The 23,479-nt window shown below is 39.4% G+C and overlaps 2 long non-coding RNA genes across 9 annotated transcripts in view; one reads left to right on the top strand and one right to left on the bottom strand.

Moving 5' to 3' along the window:
* The window catches only part of LOC116450156, a 194,655-nt gene that overhangs the window by 24,828 nt on the left and 146,348 nt on the right, over positions 1–23,479 (bottom strand). The window lies entirely within an intron of this gene.
* Positions 18,103–23,479, top strand: part of LOC116450155 — a 36,301-nt gene continuing 30,924 nt past the window's right edge. For 3 of the 7 annotated variants that reach the window (XR_004242690.1, XR_004242691.1, XR_004242692.1), the window contains exon 1: positions 18,104–18,280. This is a non-coding gene — a long non-coding RNA (uncharacterized LOC116450155). Of the gene's footprint in view, positions 18,289–23,479 lie in introns of all 7 variants that reach the window. The other 4 variants (XR_004242693.1, XR_004242694.1, XR_004242695.1 and 1 more) reach the window with 4 other exon arrangements.

Genomic DNA, 23,479 nt, shown 5'->3' with positions numbered 1-23,479 from the left:
TATCAGCAAGATGTTGCCATGCAGTCTAGATTTTAGGAGTCTTGTTCTTTCTTTCACTCTGACCTGAAGACCATTAGCATTTTGATCAGTAAGGAAAATCAAAAAATATTCAGTAACCTGAAAAAGAATTAATCTAAGAGAAAGTCTTTAAACAGGAGGAAGATAAAATGCATTAAGGATGTCATAGATATTTGACCAAGAGTCAATGATTTAAAGGAAAGACAGATTTCATGTGCCCAAGGAATGCACAGTTGTCACTAATTCTAGATGAGTACCTAAAAAACATTTGAATATAAAAGGGAAGGCTTGCTGTAGGATCAGGTAAGAACTGTATCCTTAATTATGATTGGATAGGATAAACCTAATTTTAGTAGTGCAACCTATGTAAAAATTGAGCATCCATGGCTTTGGGAGGCCCAGGTCACAGCCCACAGAGCAGCATCTTGCTGATCAGAGAACTGGTATTTAGCAGCATGAACTGAACTGCAATCAACAAGGAACCTGATTTGTGTTCTAAATTGGTGTTTAGCAGCGTGATCCGAACGGCAATCAAGGGAGAACTCATAGCCTTTTCTAGGGGGAGCAAATGGATAATTTCCAATCTCATTACACAAAATATTTGTAGCATCTTCAATTAGATTGGAAAAGATCCCAAATTATTTTAACATGTAGAAGGGGAACTTTTTGAATCTGTTTTTAGTGCAAAAACCTGCACAAATGTAAAGGTTCTAGTAAAAATCTTACTCTAAATGTGCCTTTTGTAATTTTTCACATGATAAAAGGAAAAATCTCTGAAAAGCCATTGTAGTATAACAAGTAGGTATTTTGTGGCTGTGTTTTTCAGTCTGTTCCTTCATTAATTTCTCTGCTATAGCACACTGCAGTACCTGTATGAGTTGTTGTTTGTTTTTTCTCCAGCAAATTAGAATGCTTCCCAGAAAAATTGCAACACATCTTGATATAAAAGGTATACTGCCTTGTGTCATAGGTCAGTTTACTGATGTCACTGCTCAGAGGACACTTGATCACAGCATCAAGTAAAAATCCCTAGCCATATTCAAGAATTTGGTGGCCTTACAGTGAACCTGGCCCTGTGCATCATCCCACTGGCGCTGTTTTCCCTGTAACTATGTCATCAATTTGATATTATACCCCAACTACCATATTGCACAATATCCTCACACTTGGATATTGTAACAACCACCTCTCATGCTGGTTTTGTACATTCTGTGTTTGTCTCGTGTTTTATTTCTTCTTCCATCTCAATCACAGCCAACGGTCAATGTGAAGATCTGGCTCCCCGGCCTGTTGCCATTCCTCTGCATATTCATGAGCAAAATCTTTCCATATCCACATGGCAAACCTTTCAAACTGTCATAAAGAAGAAATAATCACCTTTTCTTTAAAATCTAACAAAGCCCACCAGAGCCGTGTTCTTTGTATAATAGTTAACATTGTCACTAGTAATCAATTTATTTTACTGGTAAAGACAGTATTCTCATGACAAGTCAAAGACCTTTGGAAACAGTACATCTGTGCCTGCTATTTAAGCACACACAGACACAAAGAGGCAGAATATATTAGAAACAAAAAATATGTCAGCTTGTATAATGGTCCCATTGTTTGCTCTACCAGAGAGGGATTGTGCCATAACATATGATGCTGAATGTGCTTTTCTTGTTCTCCAGCCTTCATAATAAAGTATTTGATGCAAATACTCTAATCACATGGAGAAGATGCGGATGTTAGCTGTCCTTCCTTTCATTGCTATCCCTGCTGCCTCAAGAAATATACTTTTATGAATATTAAAAATCCCAAACAGCAAATTGATGGAATCCTGCTTTAGTGTGTTACTTTTAATAGCAGGTGCTTGATACGGCTCAATATGAGTCCCTCTGCCAGACACTGGAGCTACATCACTGCAATGTTCAGAAAATGGCACTTCTCTTGTGCCTTCTCCATTAGGCTGCTTAATTATTTTGTATAGGATAAACCAGAAAAGGTAAAAAAAGGCACAGAGACCAGCATATACCCTATTAAATTGTTCCATATATAGCACTGTAACTGTATGCAGCCCTGTGCAGCACTTCCCAATGGGTAGTACCCACAATTTACAGAAAAAAGTGGTTTTCCAGAGTGTAGCGAGAGGTAGAGTAGGTCAGTTCATTAATTTATAACACCTCCTCCTGTGCAGGGAGAGTCTTTAAGTCTAAGGGAAAACTTCAAACACACAAAGTGACCTTACGTAGGAAGGTGCACGTTGACCTTTAATTATGCTGCATGGACCACAGAATTACCCACTGCTAAAACAGCTCATCCAGTTCAATATTTCTGTTCCTACTCACTCATTTATCAATGCTTCATAAAGAACAGGGAACATCTGCCCACAAGAGAAAGACAAAGGGCAGGAATAACTTTGGAGAGGATTATGGCCTGTAATAAGGACTGGCAGCAGAGAGGAGTCACAGGTCCACCCCAGCCACACTCCACAAAGTGCCATTCTCTGTTGACAGGCAACAAACCCCTGGCAAGCCTGCCCCTTCCCTGGCTGTGCACACAGCTCTGCACAACTGGAAGCTGCCAATTTTTCTGTAATGGGAGAAAGGGTCCCCCATGAAACAAACAGGACAGGGATTCATTCCTTTAAGCCAGCATACTTTGTTGTAGTGCAGCTGCACCACATTTCTATCAGAAGCAGCAGCCTCAATCCTACCATACCTAGGGCTGTACATCTCGTGGTGTGGTGCAGGAGCTGCCTAGAAAACAGAAGTTTCCAGAGTCCTGCTTTGTGAGACAAACATGTTCTTCCCAAGTTGTTTGGTAGGAATATCATAATGCTTCTCTGCTTGCCTGGATTTGGAAAGAAAGGACAGAGTGAGCAAATGCTCTTCTGCTTGCCCTTCCTGGGCATCCACTCATTAATTGGGCTGTTATGTGCATATCTACATGAGAGTATTGCATACACTGAAGCAGCACATGGGGCTTTAGAAAATCAATCACTTCCATGTTATTTTATCAAATTTCATACTTTTTTCCTTATGGAAACCAAGGAAACTTCATGTGCGTGTGAGTCAGCCACTGCAGAAAGCAATAATGCATCAAAATCAACTTTAAAGCAAGACTAGAAGAGACTAAATATCGCCTGCTGCAGCATGCAGCCAGTGTGAAACAACCAGAAATAAAATCAGAGACACAATTTAAAAGCTCTGTCAAAGGTACTGATATTATGCACTAGGCCCATGTGGCCATTAATGTCTGGCAGGAGCAGAAGGGGCCTGCAGTGGTTTGTGTAAGGGATGGAGCTCCTCAGGACCCATTAACAACCTCAGCAGCCCTTCCCCCATACACTGGGCAATGTAACAGAATTCCTACATCTCAAAAGCCCACTCTATAAACAGAGATAAAAATCTGAATATTCAAACCTTAGGCCCTCCTGCTGAGCACAGCTGAACATGCTGCAGCTCGACTTCAAAGCAGGAGAGCCATGAGAAAGGAAGCACAGCCTGGTGGCACCGGGACAGGGAGCAGGGAGCTGGTGCTGGCTGGGCTGGATGGCTGCGTGTGCTGTTAAACTGTGCTGTAATGTACACAGCACATCTTCAGCTTTGCAAAAACAGGCTCAACATTTGGCTTTTCTCAGGGTCAGAAGCACCTAGTTATTACTCGACGGTTAATTTGCATTTCAAAAGGCCAGGCCAGCTCTGAATATATCGCTGCTATATTACAGCTTACTGTGGGCTGGATAGTATTTTAGACTATGCAGTGAGAGCAGAGGTTACTTTGTGCTGGGGCCAGCTGCTGCAAGCCATGGAGCTTTTGAATCCTGGGGCATGTGGTTGGGACCATGCACACTAATCCCCATCACCAGGTCTGTGCAGCAAGGCCAGGGATCTAAGCTGCTGCTGGCCAAGGATGGAAATTCTGATTCCTGGGGCACAAGGAGAGTCAGGTTATACTGCAACAGCCAAGACTGGTGATTTAAAAAAATGTTCATGGATTTGGAGATCCAGTTGTCGTTCTCTGTACTGCTAAATTTTGACTTTGCATCTTCTGCATGCCACGCATGTAATCAAACCACTGGCAGTTCAGAGGATCACTATCAATGATAGGTCCTCAAAACTTAACACTGTTCTGACTTCCCTACTCCCTGTCTAATTCTTCACTAAAACAAAAGCATCTTTCCTTCAAAAGATTTCCCAAAATTGAATGTTTGAAATTTAGACTGGAAGAAAGTAATATCCCTTTTGAGGGAGAGGGACAAGAAGATACCTTAGTCTTACTGGGGCTTCTGCTGGTGCCTAGGGACTATATCCAGTGTTTTCATCTAGAATTCCATGCAAGTATCATTAGGGACACCTTAACACATTCAATCTCTAATGAACAACCATGAAGGAGCCTGGGGTGCTTCCTTGTAAAAGTGTCCAAAGGTGTCCTTTGTAAGAGAACTCTTTCTTTCTGCAGGAGCGACCAGACAGCAGGACACTGCAAGGAAAACTATTTGTCTATTCTTTATGACTTAGGACTTTTAAATTGTTTCATTGAAATTGTTGAGGCTTTTGCTAGGACAGTTCACAGCTTGCAGTGTTTGAAACGAACCAGGTAACTGTAATGCAGCCAGATAGAAGCACTGCTGACATCCCTGGCAGAGCTATTAGAAGTTGCAATATCTGAGGCTGAGATCGATTTACCTTTCTCCATCTTTTAGAAACACCGCCTGAACTGAAATCTGTTTGGTTTTGGTAGTGGATTTACTTGTTGCTTCTTTTACCCTTTATGGGAACACACACACACATTTACTTTTGGGTCACTCATAATTTCTGTTCACTCTCTGAGCTCTCAGACTGAGCCCTGTTAGCCAGCACTTTTTAATGATCTCCACTGCAAGGCCCATTCTAAAAGATAAAATTATAAGAGCATTTGTGCAACCTATGCCCAAGTATCTCAATATGCCCTTGTCAGGCTGTAACAGCACGATTGCCTCTCACCGAGGGCAGCAGCTCTCCGAAGTTTAGACGGTAGCAATGGAAATGTTGGATGGTAACACATTGATAGGTTCCATTTTTCACTGTCAGTGAAAGCATTTTTATTAGGCAGATATGTTAAAAGTGAAAGGATTTCAAGAGCATGCCGTGAGGTGAGCTGCAGCTGGGAAAGCCATCTTTATGTTGACAGCAGGTGCAGATGTCCATCCTCATGGATATCTTTTAAAAATATAGATCTGAGATTAACTTTACTGGCCATTGTAGATCATATGCATGTCATCAAAACCTCAGCATGGACCTGGCAGTAGAAATATTTGGTTCCAATTAAATAAAAAGTGAGGTGGTGATGAGAGTTTTCCACAGTTCAGCATGTTGCTTATTTCTGGCTCACTGGTTTGGGGCTGGAGCAGCAGCGGCAGGGCAGAAACATTCATTTCAGGCCCTGATGCTGAAAACTTTCACACCTTAACCTTACTCAACAAAAGAACTTGCATGTATGAATCACACATGTACACAGCTATGTGTGAACTCTGGCACTAAATATTTACTCAGTAAACTGGCTAGCTGGCAAACAGCTCCGACTCAGTATAGCATAGTTGCACCTCTAAACTGCACTGAAAATTCCTACAATCAAGAAAGATTCCTTAGCAGAGATTATTTTAATGAAGAAACAGCCAAAACTTCAAGATCTGGCACAAACCGACTTGTATAACAAGTAATGAATTGCAAAGAAAGATTTTGCCAAGGAAGAGATACAGCAGCTTTTTCCTCCAGTTACTGCCCAACTTATTTGCTTATCCCACCAAGGCTGAACAGAATAAACTGAGTGACTATCCAGAAGCCCTGCTCCTTTCCCAGCCCCAACACTCAGTAGCTCTAATGGAATTTTGAAAGCAATGAATGAAACAAAAACTTCACCTGATCCTGCTCTCCTCAGGATCCTGAAAGGCAAATCTCTCATTGCATTCACAACTTTTGCTAAGAAAGAAAAGAGTCTGGAAAGGTGTTAGTGAAATTGCTACTACATAATTTATAGGGAAGCCAAATCAGGTTTTGAACTGATTAGTTACTTACATCCTGGTTTGGAGATTATAATTATATTATATATATATATATATATAATATAATATAATTATATATATAATTATATTACACTCAGCCAACTGCTTTTTGTGCAATGGCAGATTAAATATTTTAATTGCAACCCATAAGCCAATTTTTTTTCTGGAAGTGTTGTTAGTATATTTGTAAAACATGCTTGCTGATAGCTCAGCTGATTAAAAATTGTAGTTAGTTATATTAACAGTTTATCCCAGATTTTACTAATTCAAGCCATTCTTGGTAATCCCAGCACATATCGAATTGGTATGGAGGAAAGACATCCTGATCAAGCCCTTAAATGAGACCCAGCACATCAAGGATGGGATCTGTGCCCATGGGAAATCTGTCCTGCCAAGGACCAGACTGGTGCATGCAAATGTTGAGGCTACCAGTGCAACACATCACTAGCTAAATATTTCAGCCTGTCATGACACAAACACTTTTTCAGAATGCAGGTGTGAAGTTCAACTCTGTTCACTTATTCCTAGCAACAATGTGAGGTGATATTGGTTTTATTTTCCCCAACCTGTTTGACATAAAGCAGTGTTCATCTTTTAATCTGATATCCCAATATTTAGGTCTTTCACAGGGAAAAAGAGATAGGGTAAAATCACTTTTTGGATGTGCATTAATTACTTTATTCTAAATTTCCATGAGATGAAGACACTGGAAAAACCTATTCATTGCAGGTAAGCCACATCTGTGACACATCACATGATATTTTTTCTTCAAATGCCTATTTTAAAATAATATCAAAACTACAGTGATAAGTATTTCAAACTACAGTGATAAGTATTTCCTTATCAAAAGAGACAGAAAAATTGAATTATGAGAAATAATTATGTTTTCCTTTTGTTCTCTTCTATCTCTAGAGATGGAAAAAAGTAGAAATCAAAATTCCTCAAAAGCTCTAAAAATTACTCCTCCATTTAATGAGAAAGCAGTCAAACATATAGTTTTTCATAGACTTATTCAAAACTTTCTTTTAGTCATGGGAGATTACAGAATAAATCCAGGCACATTTACACCCTGAAGGTGGGATGAGAACTCATGAGCACCAATGCAAATGCAGAATATGCCCAATTGATTTCTGCAGAGTTTTATTTCTACAGTACACAAGAATACATTGCAAATAGTTAAAACCACTGTGAAATGTCTTTTCCTGCATTTTTAAAGGGTGCCTCTATAGTCTCAGCTGTTTTCAGAGAGAAATATTGCTGGTTATTACTTGACTTGTGACTTGGAGTCAATTCTAAATGCAACTCTCATTTTAGTGTAGCTGCAACTAGTATTCATTATTAGGCCCAAGTTAGCCACAGATTTAAAGACCAATTCTTTCCATATCATTGTCTGTGAGATTTGATGAGGGACAGAAAATGCATTAAAAATAAAGGATAATTTCTTTTAGCATTATTTCCCATTTTAAAAGGAAAAAAAGGAACCTGAAATTCAAAGTAAGCCTGTTATATTTCCCTTGTTTTAACAAATGAAACCATTCTTATACAAAAAGATGAATTAATAACTCCTGTGTATCAGCATCAGAGATTGTCTATGAAAAAAAATAACCCCTTTCCATTTGGATTGTGCTGATAACATTTATTTTTCTCTTTCCATCTGGAAACCCTGTGGGTATCATGAGAATTGTAGCGAAGCTGATTGGGGTCATGAGTGAGGGCACTGGGATCAGAGCCAATGTCACATCCAGCCCCCTGCAGCTTCAACAGCTCCCAGAGAGAGTGTAAGTACAAATCTGTGGCATATTGGGAAATGAGGGTGGTAACTACTGAGGTCAGTGGCCAGAGTGTTTCAAATAGCCTTGGGAGCAGTGATAGGTTCTTAACCTGCAGCAGATATATTGAATGGAGTTTCAATGAGGAGTGGTGGTGTGTCCTGCAGCTCTAATCCTGCTGCTTTATGGAAGTTGGGTGCAATCACAGAAATACACGAACCTCCCAAATTGCATGTAGAGAGCCTTCTGCGTTCATCTGGTACAGAAGTTAGAACAGCAGATCTCATGCCTCTGGTTTATTTATTTGTTTAGCAGGATTGCTGAGAAGAAAATTAGAAGACAATTACATCAGTATTTTAATGATAGCAAGACAGAGTTTTCAAGTTCCTCAGAGAAAGGCAAAAGTTAGAAACATCTATAGCAGTAGCCTGTGGGTTTCCACACACTGCTCTTGCATTGCCTTTCTGAGACTGAAAATTACGTGGAAAATGCGCTGTCTATGCTATATTACATATAATAAAATATGAGTTGGTTTTTCACCCCCAGCCCCAGTCTCTGCTTTAGCTATGCTCTGCTACCATGTTAAAAAGGATGGTACAGGACCACTGGTACTGCACCAGAGGAGAAAGAGGAGACATTTGTGGCCTATACAGCAATACAAGGTAGCAGAGAACTTGTGACAAACATCCTTTCCTATGCAAGCATCCAGAACCGACATAAAAATCTCTGAGGAGAAGTGGTGCTGAGTAGCAGATGCCTTCTCAAACTGCCCCAAGAGCCTGACTGCTTTGACACACTTGAGTGCTCAGAGCACACTTGAGTGCCTGAGCTACAGGCCACTAAGCCCCTGGGGGACATGAAGAAGACATGTCTGAAAGCCCCTCTCTCTCTCTCACAAAGTCAACCTTATGAATAGAGTGAATACAGCTTCTGCAACCACAGCTGCAAGAATACCTGGTGCTCCTGACTCTGTCCATGCTGCAGTCCGGTAGCTGGAGCATTTGAAGTGGCAAAATCTGATTGTTTCCCACCTTGGCCCAAGGGTGTTCAGCATACCTTGGAGGAAGGCTGGCTACCAGACAGCAGGAGCTATGTGGGCTCCTTGTTTTTCCCTTTCTTTTCCCACTGACATGCAGTGTATCAAGTCCCTAAGTAGCAGGATCAGACCATGCAAATCCAGAGCTGCCTGTCTCCCAACAGCACTTGTATCACAAAGATTGGATCATTCTCCTTGCTCACACATTATGAACTGTGTGACAGGACAAAAGAAACTGAAGCCCTGCATTTATTTCTGCCCTCTGAGTACAGCTACCAACATGTGCTCCTCAGGGAATTTGAGCCTATGGATGCCTGGTCCCTGAACCCTACCAAGTGTAGGTATGAGATACACTAAACACACAGCTTTGCCAAGCTGGCAGTTGTAGGCACATAAAACTGCCCAGTGTCCCACTAGCAGCAATTAGGCAGAGCTTTAAAAACATCCAACTTCTCAACAGTATTAGCTACGGCAAAGCAAAGATTCTTTAACTGAGATGGAAATGAATGCATGTGTAATCCTGCAGAAGGAGGCATTTATCTAATGAAAATAGTTTGATAGCTTCAAATGACAGTGAATTCCCTGGGATAACAAATCTGGGTGGCTGGTATCATCTCCAGAGAGGGCATATTCCAAATTAATCTTGTTATCATGCAAAGAACTACAATTCAACAATTCATCTTTCCAAAGAGATGAATGTTTTCACCAGATGTTGGCATGGGATGCACTTAGGTCATCTGCTCTGCCTCAAACCCCATCCTGAAATTAGTAAGTGCTTTTAAGGTGCTCTTTCAAAAAAAATCTGTTATGTGATTGTCACTTCACAGTATCGTACATGTGTGTGTAAACGTGTGTATAGTTATATGTATGTTTATATACATACATACACATATGTGTGTGTATGAGAAGAGAATAGAAATTAACAGCTGTGCTTTAGTCCAGCACCTGTACTTTTTGCCTCTCTGAAAACACAAGTTGCTGAAGGAGCAGATCACTCTTGGATCTTTCTCAACATCAGCAGCAACACTGCACCGTTACACCTCAGTGCTTCAATAGATGAACATGTCTCCTAGTGAGAAGTCCAGTGCCCTGTTATTCAAAGTCAGACTGTTGTTAACCACATGCTCTCAGCTTGTAAACAACAGTAAAATCAGTAGACAGCCCTCAGAAACAGATTCTCTCATGCTAGCCTCTTAAACTATGTCTGGACTTTAATTGTGCTTGGACTGCAAAACCATATATACATTGCATAAGTTGAAAAATTCCTTACAATGTTTTCAGATTTCTTTGTAATAAATCAGGTTCTAATTAAAGTATTTATTTCCCACTGGATTTGCATGTAAGGTTAAGACAGCTGCCACATAGAAAATGCAATATAGAGTTTAGTGCCTGATTCCTAGCATGTAAAAGGAGATTCTAATGGGAGTATCACAGATTTGAAAGTGAGCATGGATACCACAGGTATCCCTGCGCAAATAGGTACTGTTTCACTGGGTTCATTTGGTACACCTATTTGATAAATATGGCAAAATCTGAGAAATGAAAAGGGCCAAAACATTTTTCAAATGCATGAGCCAACCATTTAACTTCAGCCTGTTGGGGAATGTGGTCAGCACAAATGGGATAAGCTTCAAAAATTTAGAAATCCTATAAATTAGAGCAGAAATTCTTCTGCCAAATTTTACTAGTTTTAGAATGAAGAAAGACCTTTTGAACAAAAAAAAAAAGCTTGGGTGATTTGTTAAAAGTTGCTCCAGCTCCTTCAGCTTAGGTGGATAAAATAACAGTGATAATATAATTTGCCAGGTGTCTTTCACCTGACAGCAAGCTTTTGAGTTCAATTGTTCTGTTTGCCCCATTTATGAAATTAATCTCATAGTTATAAGAGATCTCTCTGCAGATTATGGGAAATACTTGACTTGTTCTTCCTGGGAAGCACAGCAGCTTCAATACTACCAGTAATGAAAAAATCTGCATTTTTACAGCTTGTGGTATAACCACAGAAGAGAGACAGATCTCTGAGGGGAGTAGGAGCAAGTCAACTTGTGCTGAATGAAACTCCCAGCAGCAATGCTTTGGGTTGCTGCTGTTAGAAGCTCTCAGAACCAATATGAGGAATCCGGTAAGGCACTGCTGCCCTCAGCACCCAGAGGGACATGGGACACCATGCAGCTGTCAGAGGCTTGCTGCTGGGGGCAAACTCTGCCCCACTCTGGGAGCCCAGCTATGGCAGAGGTGTGCACTGGGCTCCCTGCACTGGCCAACACACTCAGGAGAGCCAAACCTTTGGGTGCCAGGTACAGTGGAAGCAGTACCTGTATTGTTTTAAACTATCTTTCCACACAAAAAGCCTGTAAAATCTGCTTACATTGAGGAGATACAGGTATCCTATGCTATCCCTGGGTTCTTTCTACCTTTAAGCTGTCCTTTTCTATTCCAAGCTTCCCCCCCTCTGCTCCTGCTCCTTCTCCCCCAGTTAATATGTTGCATCTTATTTCATGCTGTGACACCATTAGTGGAACCTAATCTCCTCTCTAAAGTAGACTATTAGTGTTTGGTTGGGGCCACTTATGAGGTCATACACTCACACAGCACTTATCTGAAGTAAATGCCTTGTAGCTAATCAGGAAAAGGTAACATGCCATCACCCTGCCCACGGCTTCCGAGCACCCAAATTCCACTCATTTACAGTGAGAGAAACCCCAAGCAGCCCAAGGTTTGATTTTTCCTTTTACATGACAGAAGCCATAGCCCTTGAGTGACTAGGATGGAATGAGAAAGGAATAAACAATTAGACAGGGCTGCTGGAACAAATCCTCCTGTTTCATTTTTCTTCTTCACTTGTCTCAGCGGGAGTAGTTTTACCTCCTATTGACACCCATTGTGCTCTTGGCTGCTTGCTACGATGCAGCTGTTTTCTTAATGCCTATCAACCCTCTCCCTTTTTACGATACAAAGGTGACTTGTTAATACAAATGTTGTTGAAACCTTAATAACAATGAGTCCCAGTCGTGATCAATGATATTGCACCTTGGCAAGGGAATGTATCAATGCTTATGGATTCATTTAAAAGTCATCTGCACAAGGCTGCTGATTTTTTATTTTAAAAATCTCCACATAAGAAATATGACTGCTCTATCAGAATGACGTTTCTAACTCCACTGGGTGCAGTAACACAGTATTACAGCTCTACGATTTCCTGTGATACCCACTTAGTCTCGTATCTACCATTTTCTATCTGCTCCAGAGACTACATTTAAACAGAACCTGAGTCTTCCAATGAAATCCTCACATCCCAGTTATGCTCAGTCCTCTTAAAAAGGTACTTTGATGCATCTGTTCTCCAGAGGTACTTCCAAGGAAGCCACATGATTCTCAATGCCATTTTTGTTTCATTATCAAAACCTCTGCTCAAACCGAATGTTATCCCCACCTAAACACCAGCTGAATTGTCTCTGGACTTACTAAGCAGCGTGTTAATGTTATTTCAGAAAGTGTATTACCCATCAAAGCTGTGTGTATGAATGGCCACACCTCAAAATGCCATTTTGCTCAAAAGTAAATATACCATTTATAAAGATGACTCCTTTGCTTTATGGCATTCTTGTATGGCTGTTGGCCTGGTCACATCAGCAGCTGTATGCTAGTGCAAAGTGATATTGGATTAAAAGATCAGGAATGATGAAATCGAATAAAGATACCCATATATGTAACTGACAGGGTGCATAATCCATAGAGAAGTGTTGTTTTCAGATGGGAAACAAGCTTGAGAGAACTTCATTCCTCAAATATTCTCAGTTCTGGATCAGGGTATTTTAAGTCATTTCCTACTTAATCCACTCAGCCAGAGACATGATCATTGGACTCTGTAGGGATAGGTTTGCCCTAGAGAATAAACGGTTTTGGTGCTCAAAACACGGAAGCTGAATCGTTCAGAAAGTGAGCTACACTGCTATTGTAATTCTGAGTAGAGGAGCCATGTAACACAGCTGCTTTATGCTTTGAAAACTGTTTCCAGTGTTCCAGTGTCATATATTCCTCTAGATCATTACACTCTCACATGAAACTAATCAACATTACAAATTGAAATTAATCTAGCAAACACACTGTTCCTCATTAAAAAATTATTAGGTTCCATTACACTGTTTTTAAAATCCACACAGGGATTAGCTAGAATTTTGACAAGTGTCAACCCCAAAAGCAGGAATAGTTGCTAATGCCTGATTTAAAAGTCTTCAGATTTTGTACCTCTGTATTGGGAACAATAGAGTCTTTTTTGGACCTTTGGTTTGTGCAAGGACTCTGAGTCACCGAATATTTTATGTTATTCAATGAACTACAGTATGAGTCATTCATGAGCTTTCAAGTATTTTTGGAATTGTGTTATTTTGCTTAAAATTGCAGAAAAATCGACTAGCAGAAGTGACAAAAAATGCACCACTGTAGATTTAATAAGATCACATGGTGGAAGCAGAGCATATACACACATCAGCATAAAAATTAATTTAAGCAAAAATTAGGTCTACAAAGGAAACGAGGGATTCAACAATGAATTGTTAGAGAGTTATTGTATTCTGAACAGGACCCATTTTACTGGAGCTAGTCATGGTTGCCAAAAAGTTCTTGCCTCAGATGCTGTCCGTGCTTACAATACTTATTTCCATACTCTGCTGCAGTTTACCATTTCTACAGCATTCTGCAGACATGCAAGATTTTTATGAGCGCTAAATGATTAAGAGCTTGATCATAGGGATATCAGACACCATTCAAAGGACATGACCAAATTCCATTGGTGAGGCCAGTGAAGGAACTAAATCCAATTGAAAAGAGTCAGTCCCTCTGCAGTCTAGGACACAGATTATTCACACTACTCCTAGTGTGAAACAGTATTCCTAGATTTACATAAGGATTTTGTTACTTTGTCTGGTGTGGGTTTGGGTTTTTTTTGTGTGTGTGGATGTTTTTTTGGTTTGTTCATTTTAAATGGTGCCTAAACACACTATATACCATAAGGAGTGACTTCAGTGTAAGGACCTGAATCTCCAACCTCACTGGGAGACAGGAAAAATAAACCAAGCTTCACACAGAGCACATGAAGAGCTGTGGCAGAGCTCTGAGCTCACAACCTTGTTTGTGGTGACCATCCAACACCGCTTTTCACACAGGTTCAAACTAAATGACATTTAGTCATGGTTCTCTTGAGCAGAAATCAGTTTTGGCTTTCTAGCGAGGCTGAATTAAAGCCATTTGGAGAAATAATGAGAAGGATTGTGTCAAAATCTGGAAGTTTTTCCTCCACTGAGAGCCAAAGTTCTTGTGTCACAAGACTTTGCCTGAAAGAGAAAGTTTTCTCAGATGCATGACTGTGTTGACACTCTTATTCTTGCTTGAGAGTGGCTTTTCATGGTTTTTTTGAAAGTCCTTACTAAGCAGTATAAAATAAGTCAAATAAGAATGGGCTCATGGGGCTTCTTTGGACAGAACTAACAAATTTACACTTTAGTGAATTCTGAACAAACCTTCCCAGAATACACAAGATGTCAGCCAGTGAGAAATTCACCATTTCTCAAACATTTGATGTCAATTGGACATCAAATGGATGGACATCCCATATTGCTTTCTGCAAAGGGAGCAAGAGGTAACTATGAAGCTGGTTCCAAATGTCCTTCACTGTTTCCAAGTCTCTGAGTGATTACAGGATGAGGGATCTTCTAGTGTGATGCTATGAAAAAGGCAGTTGCATCCAGCCTGTCCCAAATAATTTTAACAGCCTTTCCTAGTGCATAACTGCTAATCTGCTGCTGATGAGTGCCATGCAAGGCAAGGACCTCTCTTCCTGTACAATTCATTGTCTGCTGCGTACAGATGAAAGAGTGGGGAGCCCAGAGCTCGTGAGAGTGGCCATTCAGCTGCTTCTGCACGACTGTCCTAAAATATGAGAACATTAGGTATTGTTAATAGATATTAGGTATTATTAATAGGTATTATTAGTACTAGCAGAGCACTTTTCAGAAAATATTTTATCAGAATACTATGGTTGGTCAAGGTCAAAGAAATATTTCATATAGAATATTTAGAATAGGTTTTCTGTTGACATGAGAGGAAGCAGGCTATGGATAAATTCTCAGCTGGCCATGGAAATGATGCACTGAACCATACAAAGTAGAACGTATGCCCATCATCATTGGTCTGATATGGTGGGAATAGCAGGGAGTGCTAATGAGGTGTATTTGCAAGTAAATGGTAACATGGCAATTATTATGCAAACTGATTTTTTTAATGAAAAAAAATTTAAGAACTCCAATCATCTTGATACAAAAAAATTAGCTTTGGGAAAAGAGTTTCTGCATACAGCTTCAGTATTTAACTGATGAAAAAACTGAGGGAAAGGGTTTGTCTATCACTAGAAAATCTGCAAGACTAAGAATTTTGCTTGGACTTCAAACTCCTTCCTGTCATGCATGAATGACAGGTGCCACTTGCAGTAGTTTTCTATTCTCCTTTCTGAGAAATTTGAATTGTGCTCCGTCAAAGAAAGAGCTGGCTGCCCACTCACATTCACAGCTACAATAAGTAGAACTTCGACAAACTTCCTTACCATAGTTCTTGTTTGGAGGTAAATTCTCCAAAGTTCTAGAAAAATGGCTGCTTAAAAATGAAGAGGCTAAAGATAAAAGGGAGCTGGGGAGCGACTGCTTCTCATGCTGCCCTATCAAAGGACAGCACGAGTTAAATAGTTTTTCATAAAAAGGCAAAGGAAAAAAAAAGGTGCGTGTATCACTTAAAGACAGAGGAGAAATCTGTTATTAACGTTTTGGAAGAAAGGCTGCCTATATTTTTGCTGATATTTTTTCTCTGAGCAGAGCTAACAAAACAGCATTTGTCTCAGTCATCCTAGTACATCATGTAATTGTATCATTCAAGCTTGTTTCAGGTATGGGCTGCTTTTCCATTAATTATATTCCATGCACATGTATACATATCAGAGCTGTTGGGATGTCTATTTCTATTAGTTTAACAAGCCCTGGTATTAATGAGATTGCTCTATAATTGAACCTTTTCATGGGTCCCTTGGTGATGAAATTATGCTAATCTGAATCTGCAACCACAAGGCATCCATCATACTTGATCAAATAGTAAACATCAACAGTGATATGCTGGGAGTGTAAATGTACCGTTAATTATTACATAAATGAACAAGCCCCATTATTTCATCTTTATATTCATGCAACTTAATAAAATGGATGAAGACAGGGTGTATCAGACCTCCACTATGTGGCAGCATGGTCCACTTAACAGGAGCGTGAGCTTGTAAATATTGTTATATCTTGAGGCCTGATATTCTCTGCATATAAAAGAGGAAAGAAGGAGGATATATTTCATTTCCCTGAGTCACTTTTGTGGCAAACAATGATACTGATCAATTACACACCTTTAAAAGGGAAAAAACATCTGATTTCTTTGATGCTATAATTGTTTGGTTTTAAAACCTGTGTGGATTGTGGATCACGAAGGGTTTTAAGCAAGAGATATATCTCAGAATGTCTGAAGTGGAATGATTTACATCAACTTCAGAAAATGTTTGTAAACTTAAGCAGATAAGATCTTCTGTACCTACACTTGCAAAAATAAATGGATTTGCAGGATGCCTGTGTTGCTGCAGGCATCACTCCTCAGCGATTGCTACACCACACTAAAGGAAAGAAGTAAAAATTTCAGGCTGCTGTTAATCAATAATATGAGGAGGACCAGAATTGCCACAGAGAAAGCATAAACATTAATATCATTTTTTGGTCAATGTTTTTTATTAGGTGCACTGTACCTTGTAACTATCTGAGCAAGTACTAAATTTCAATGCAAGTTGCATTTATTTTTGCCTCAACACGTACAGACGTAAACAGAAATTAAAAGAAGATTTTATTTTGTTTGGTAGCATTTTAGTTTGACAAATCACAAGCCCAATTTTATCTAGTGACCAGAATATTCTTCCACAAATTCTGATGAAGGAGAAATACCTTATCAAGATCTTACAAATATATTGAGCAAGATATGTGCTTCACTGATGTGAAATGCATCCGTGCCAGATGTCACTGACTAATTTCAAAAAACAAGATCAGTTTTCGGTTTTGAGCATGTTCTGCTAATTTCTATATAAGAGTATGTTGTGCTGATGATATCAATCTACTTTTAAATCCCTTTTGACTCATGCTTTGCCTCTGCCTTTTAATATGTAACAGAGCTACTTTAAATACATTTGTAGAAAAACGTTCTGTAAGCCATCAAGTTATACATCAATTATATAAAAATACAGGGATATATATTATGACTTTTCATAGGAAGAAATACATAATTCAATAGAGGAGCATTTGAAAATGTACTTAATAACTTTCAGACATAGTTCAAAATAAGTCCCTGGATTGATGCATTCCTGGGGACAATACAACTTATAAGGAAACTGCAAGCTGCTTACTCCAAGCTGATTCTACTGCTGCTAAAATCAAGATAAAGGGCCTTTGTGACAGGGCCTATTCCAGTATTTATGTTACCTCTATTGGCAAGTGAACTACAAAACCCTGGGCTGATTTAAAAAAAAAAAAATCATAAAAAAAAATTTGTTTAACAGACTTCTTAAAACATTCTCATTTGGCTTCTACTGTTAACATACTTATTTAAAAACATTCCCATTTAAAAACTGAAGTCCTGAGCTTTTGTATAGATAATGACTTAGAAACAAGCAGAAGGAGAGAGGGCTGCCCCTCTGAGCTCCCAGGCTCATCATGTATTTATTCACATTCTGTTAATGACATTTTGCATTACTGAGACAGTTTGCCTCAACTTTCCTTTATCAAAATTGTTTTGAGATATATACCAATCATGGTGAGAGCTTCATATTACAGAAACAGCATATCAAAAAGTACCACACAACACCACATTCAATCTTGCAATTTCTTCTCTTTCCAACATCTGTCAGTGGAACTGCACAGGACTGTTTGTTCAGCACTCCTTCCAGAAAGCACCACATTCTGGTACTTCTTCCCTTATTTACACCACCATCACTGCTCATTTCAGCAGCCTGACTCAGTTTCAAACAAGACTAGTGTCAGGCACTTTAAGAGATTGTTTCCATCCTTCCTTTTTCTTGTTTTTGACAGCATTGCCTAACGCTCTGGTTTCCCTCAGACGTGCTTTTGTAACTGTCTCCTGCTGAATCAGCAGCCTCTCCTCCTGAATTTACCAATGCCAGCTAAACCAGGTTCACCCTGTTCTGTGACACCACCTGGGAGTCTTAAACCAGCCAGAGAAGCCCTGCCACTCCAAAAGATTAGCCATCAAAATGTCAAGGGACCTGGAAAATTGGAGAGAGTTGAAGGAAGAGAGGAGCTCCAGGCAGAACCCCCCCCCAACAGCAAATGAGCAATGGAACCACCTCAGGTTTGTGGGTGTGTATGGATTTGACCATAGAAAGGGGTTTAAACTCCCTTTGTCCAACTGGTTGCTGAGGAATGCTGGCATCTGCAAAGGCAGGCTCTGCTCCTTGGCACGTCCAGGTGCCTCCCTGAGTCGACAGAGGCTTGTGCTGAAATCACAAAACTGCTCCTTCCCTTTAGTGAGGTTACGGCACAGCCACCCCAGGGGAAGTGGGGCCGAGGCACTCCTGTAGGAATGACTCCCCACAGCACAAGTCTTTGCCCTTTTGTGTCACCTGAGCTTGTCTAATCTCATATTCCAGTTAATGAATTTGATTTTTATTTATTTTTCGATTGAGGATTCCTTTATTAATGCAGATACATAAAATAATCCTCTAGATTTCTTTACGTAAACTATAATAATAATTTATTGCAAGTATTGTATGAGACAAAATCATGGAACAGCTTTTCCCAATGACAGAAAATTATTGAAAATTTGTACCGCTATTTATAATTATATCTGATTTTATTAATTACAGATGGGACAGCAAAACAATTTCTGAGGATCTTTTGTTCATGGCATTTTAAAAATCAAAACTATTCCTATAACTCCTAATCTATAGTCATCAAGAGAAATCTATCCTTTCTTGAGTTTTATTACTATACAAGGCTTTTGTTACTTATCAATATACATCTTTTGGTAATTATTTTTACTCTCTGTCCAAACAACATCAGCAAACTACATCCAAGATCCTATTGCCCTTGATTTCTTAAAGTTTAGCAAAAGAATTCAAGCAGTTTCAAACTATGAATATTTCTATTGAAACCAGAAAACCTTAACTTAATTTACATTTCTGTTGTCGTTGTTATTATTATTCACTGTTCCGGTTTGTAACCTTGATAATATGTTTATTTTGACTAGATATTCTAACCAGGGGTTTGATTAGCTGCTTGGCTCTCCTGTTTATACAAGTCACCTCTCAGAAGACTTGTCTCCCATTGCAATGATCCTTTCCTACGTGAGATCATACATTTTCAAATCACAAATGAGTGAAACAATTAAAGCCACTAAATTAAGTTAGACTTCAATCCTTTTACCTTTCATCCATTCAGACTTTCCTAAATAAATTATCTGCTATTCTAATTTTCCAGTCATGAAAGTCTTTCCACTAGGGTTTGGTAGAGATTTTGGTCAACTTTATTACTAACAAGCATTTATAATCCTTAATTGTTTGCTAGAAATTCAAAATTGTTTCTTACCCGCGTATTCAATATTGCATAATAACGTGTATAAGATAGTTTCTCAGTCTCCCTGCTGATGAGTTTACTCATTTGAATGTAAGTTAAGAACGACCATAGAACACGATGTTCCTTGTTTCAAGTGTATTCCTACCTAAATCAATTCCCTTGTGTCAAGGATACCCCTCTGTACTATTAAAATCAATATAGTCCTGATCCTTTCTGAACAGGAGTTCCCAAATCAAGCAAACAAACAAGTACAGCCAGGAAAGGCCAGCACTAAAATTTACAGCCAACTAAGGTTAAGTAATTAGTGCAGATTTGCCAAAGTTCTTATCATTCAGCAACTCTCATTTTGATATTTCAGGTCCAAAATTCAGATCTCTCTGGGTATTCTGTTTCTGACTAATTTATCTCATAAAACTCATGACAAACACCAAAACGATTGTATGCAGATTTGAAGCTTTTAGTCAACTGTAGGAATTATACTCCACACAAAATAATTAGCATTATTTTCCAGACAGTCATGGATCCATAGTGTTAGCTGGAAGGAAGCACTGGAGGTCAGTTACTCCAAGCTCCACTCAAGCAAGGGCTGCTGTCAGCACTGAACAGCCACATCTTTCTGCAGCTGACCCATGGAAACCTGCACAGTGTAACCTGGAAGGCCATTGTTCATTACAAAAATAACTCAGGATTCAGAACAACATATTTCAATGTAATATCAGAGATTTGCAGGTGGTCTTGAAAGCTAAATGTTCACTTTATTTCCATGTGGATGGGCATATCTGATGGGTACAGGTATGACAAGAATTTGGTCCATGGCAGCCTACAACATTCATACCAGTGCACAGCATTGCTCTGCAGAGCAATAATAAGGTGAACATTCAAGGTACTCAAAGTCTGTTGATTATCACTCCAAAACTCCTGAAGGAGATTTACTTTTGAACCCCTCCTTATGTTTTGTGCCTGTCAATACCTGTCACCCACCTTTTCCTGGATGAATACTTCTCCATCAGTACAACTGAGACAAATGAAATGCCTGGGGATATACACATGCATTAAATAGCTATGCATGCTGAGAATCACTAAGGGATCAGAGGATTGGCCAACCAGAGTAAAACATAGAAATGGAAATCTTACATGAAGGGTTGATGTCATTGTTTCAGTGATACTCCAGGGGGGAAGCTTCTAAAATTCTAGCTGAAAACTTTTGACACCAGTCTCTCAGAGAACATATATATATAGATAGATAGATAGATATATGTGTGTGTGTGTGTGTGTTATACATGTACATGTTTGTCTGTGCTCATATAGTCCTCTTGTCTTATGTCTTATGTCTTCCTTGTAGCTACAGAAATAAAGTCATTTTCTTTCAGATCAGCCATACTAACCTCACTATCCCTGCAGTGGGATTCTTATCAGGAAGCAAACGATGTAGTTTTAAGTCAGAACTGGTATCATTACTGTAGAGCACAGTTAGAGTGAAAAGATAGACTGCAATGTTTTCCCAGGAGGTGTGTATTCAACTCTGCCCACAGACTGACCAGCTGCAACCTTTTCAGCATCTCTCTCTGAAGGGGGAAGGAAGGATAAGTTATTACCCCCACATAAGGGCTGTATAGACATCACAGCCCAGAATTAAGAGTTACGTGCTAGAATTGAAGTAGTAGCACTCTAACAGCTATGACACAGATATCAGCACTGTGTTGGGCAACCAAGGAAACCATGAGCCTCAACACTTGCAATGGAAAATTGCAACTTCCCTCAACTGGGCAGAAGCTAACTAAAGATGATACTCAAGGCTCACAACACAGTCCAACAATCAAAAGTGATCAGTCAAAATGCTGGCACTTGCAAAATGTCACCACAGCACCTGCAGAGTCTGGAAGTTGCTAAATTCAGGCGGTCTCCAGAGAGGATTTCAAATTCTAAATCTCAAACTTAGTTATACAAAGTGAGTGGAAATCCCTGGCAGAAAGGGAGGCAGAACTGCAGGGAGCACAGGGGCTTTGATGGGATGTGGCAGTGTGGAATCAGATTAGTGTTTGGGAATTACTTGACTGCTTTGGAGCGGGGATTGAGGAACTCCAGGAGAGGCTGAGGTTGCCATGGACCATCCTCCTGCCCTAGAAGAACATCCTAAATTGATTTCAGACTGAAAACACCCTCAGGACTGGTATAAATACACCTACCCCCATTACAAGACTGTCAACTTAATGCCCACAATTGGCATAACTTCTACTAAGCAGTGAGTCTACAGTTCTCACGTGTGCAAGCACAGGTCTTACTGCACTAATGGCCATTTCCAGTTACATTTAGACTACCTGGCAAAAATCTGCTACTGAAAAACTGATTATGGGAACTCAAATTCACTTATAGCCTTCCTTAAAGAACCTGCTCCCTTTTCCAAAACACTTGATGGAAAAAATAATTTGTAGAAAATCCTGACCTGTGAAATCCTAACCTGTTACATGTTCAGAGCTGAATCTGTTCTCTATTAATCCTTGACCACTCCACTCACTTTTCTTCCCGTCCTAGCTGCATCCAAGGTTTTGAAACTTTTACTGCAATCATTTAATGAGACTTCTTATAGAGTAAATGCTCAATGGTCATAGGATAAATAAGGCCAGTGCCAGCTATTGCCCTGCAAAAAGATTCTATGTATGCGCAGATGGAGCCAGGTACCAGTGAAAATGGCTGATGGTGAGAAGGTATCAGCTAATTCTTGGCTCCTTCCTTCGAAAGAAAACAGATTTAGTAAATGAATCATCATGTAGTTTTAAAGATCGCTTCCCTTCCATACTTTCTTCATCTTGTAAGTTTGTGTTTCCACCTTTCCTTGCTCAAAAGAATGCAGGCTTTCTTAATTTCCCACAAGGAAGGCTACAGTTTCACTTAAGATCAGATCAAATTTGCAAACCTCAGGAAACAGTTAAATTCAAGGTTATATCCCACTATTGAGTTACAGAATTACAATGTTCATTAATGCAGCTATGGCTGCATAACCCCAACATGCTTACCATGGAAATAGCTCTGTGGAAAAGCATCACGCCTTCTTCAACAAGTCATACAAAATCTCTGAAGTTCTACTGCAGCAATACTCTTAGTTTTTACAAAACATTCACTGGAAACTTTTATGTGACAGGCCATAGAGATAATAGTTTTCCAGGCTAAATGAATTAGTGTTTGCTGGACAGATTTTGTCACTATACAGTGGATATAGATTGTGTGTGAAAGGGGGTGAACTGAAATCTAATTAGATTTCATTTTAAGTCTAGCTGCTGCAATTATGACTTCTGAATAAAAGTGGTTGTTATTTAGCAGGGTAGCCTAAGCAATGCACATAATTATTATAATTATTAGGTACCTAATGATATCTAATAGGAGTCAGCATTGTAAATAAATGCTGTAGACTGTTCAGCAGGGTGGCCTGTACTTTGCAGAAAACTAAATAACAAAGGTTAATAAATACGTTTGCAGATGATTGTTTTACAGGAACCCTGGGCAGCACTATCTGTTGGAGATTAGATACATTAGAACTCAACAGACCAGAAAACATCCAGAATAATAGTCTTGGTACTAGCTTATAGATGCAGTGTATTAAAATAGCCAAACCAAATCCCTTCTGTTCCCAAAACCTGATTCTCAAGTATAAGTTATACTGGGATTTTTTGTTTGTTTGTCTGTTTTTTAATAAGATCACTTAGTGGGCAAAATTCAACTTTAATGTTATAAATCAGCAAATGTGAAACCAATCAGCCATTCAGTTTTTCTGTTCCAAGCCTTTTTTCAGTTCTCAGAATTTAAGAATATAAAATGGATACTGCTATTTGAAGTGTGAATTACAATAGCTGCAGATGCTGCCTAACTCCTATTTGCACTGTATTAGCAGAAGAATTGTATTTATGTAATGAAAACAATGTCCACTGCTGATATAGATGACACGTTAAAGATTTAAAATTGCATGTGTTTGCAAAGTGCA

This window comes from Corvus moneduloides, chromosome 12, assembly GCF_009650955.1.
Source record: "Corvus moneduloides isolate bCorMon1 chromosome 12, bCorMon1.pri, whole genome shotgun sequence".
NCBI classification, from domain to species: domain Eukaryota; kingdom Metazoa; phylum Chordata; class Aves; order Passeriformes; family Corvidae; genus Corvus; species Corvus moneduloides.
Note: the sequence above shows the minus strand (reverse complement) of the source record. Positions and strands in the feature narration are given on the sequence as shown.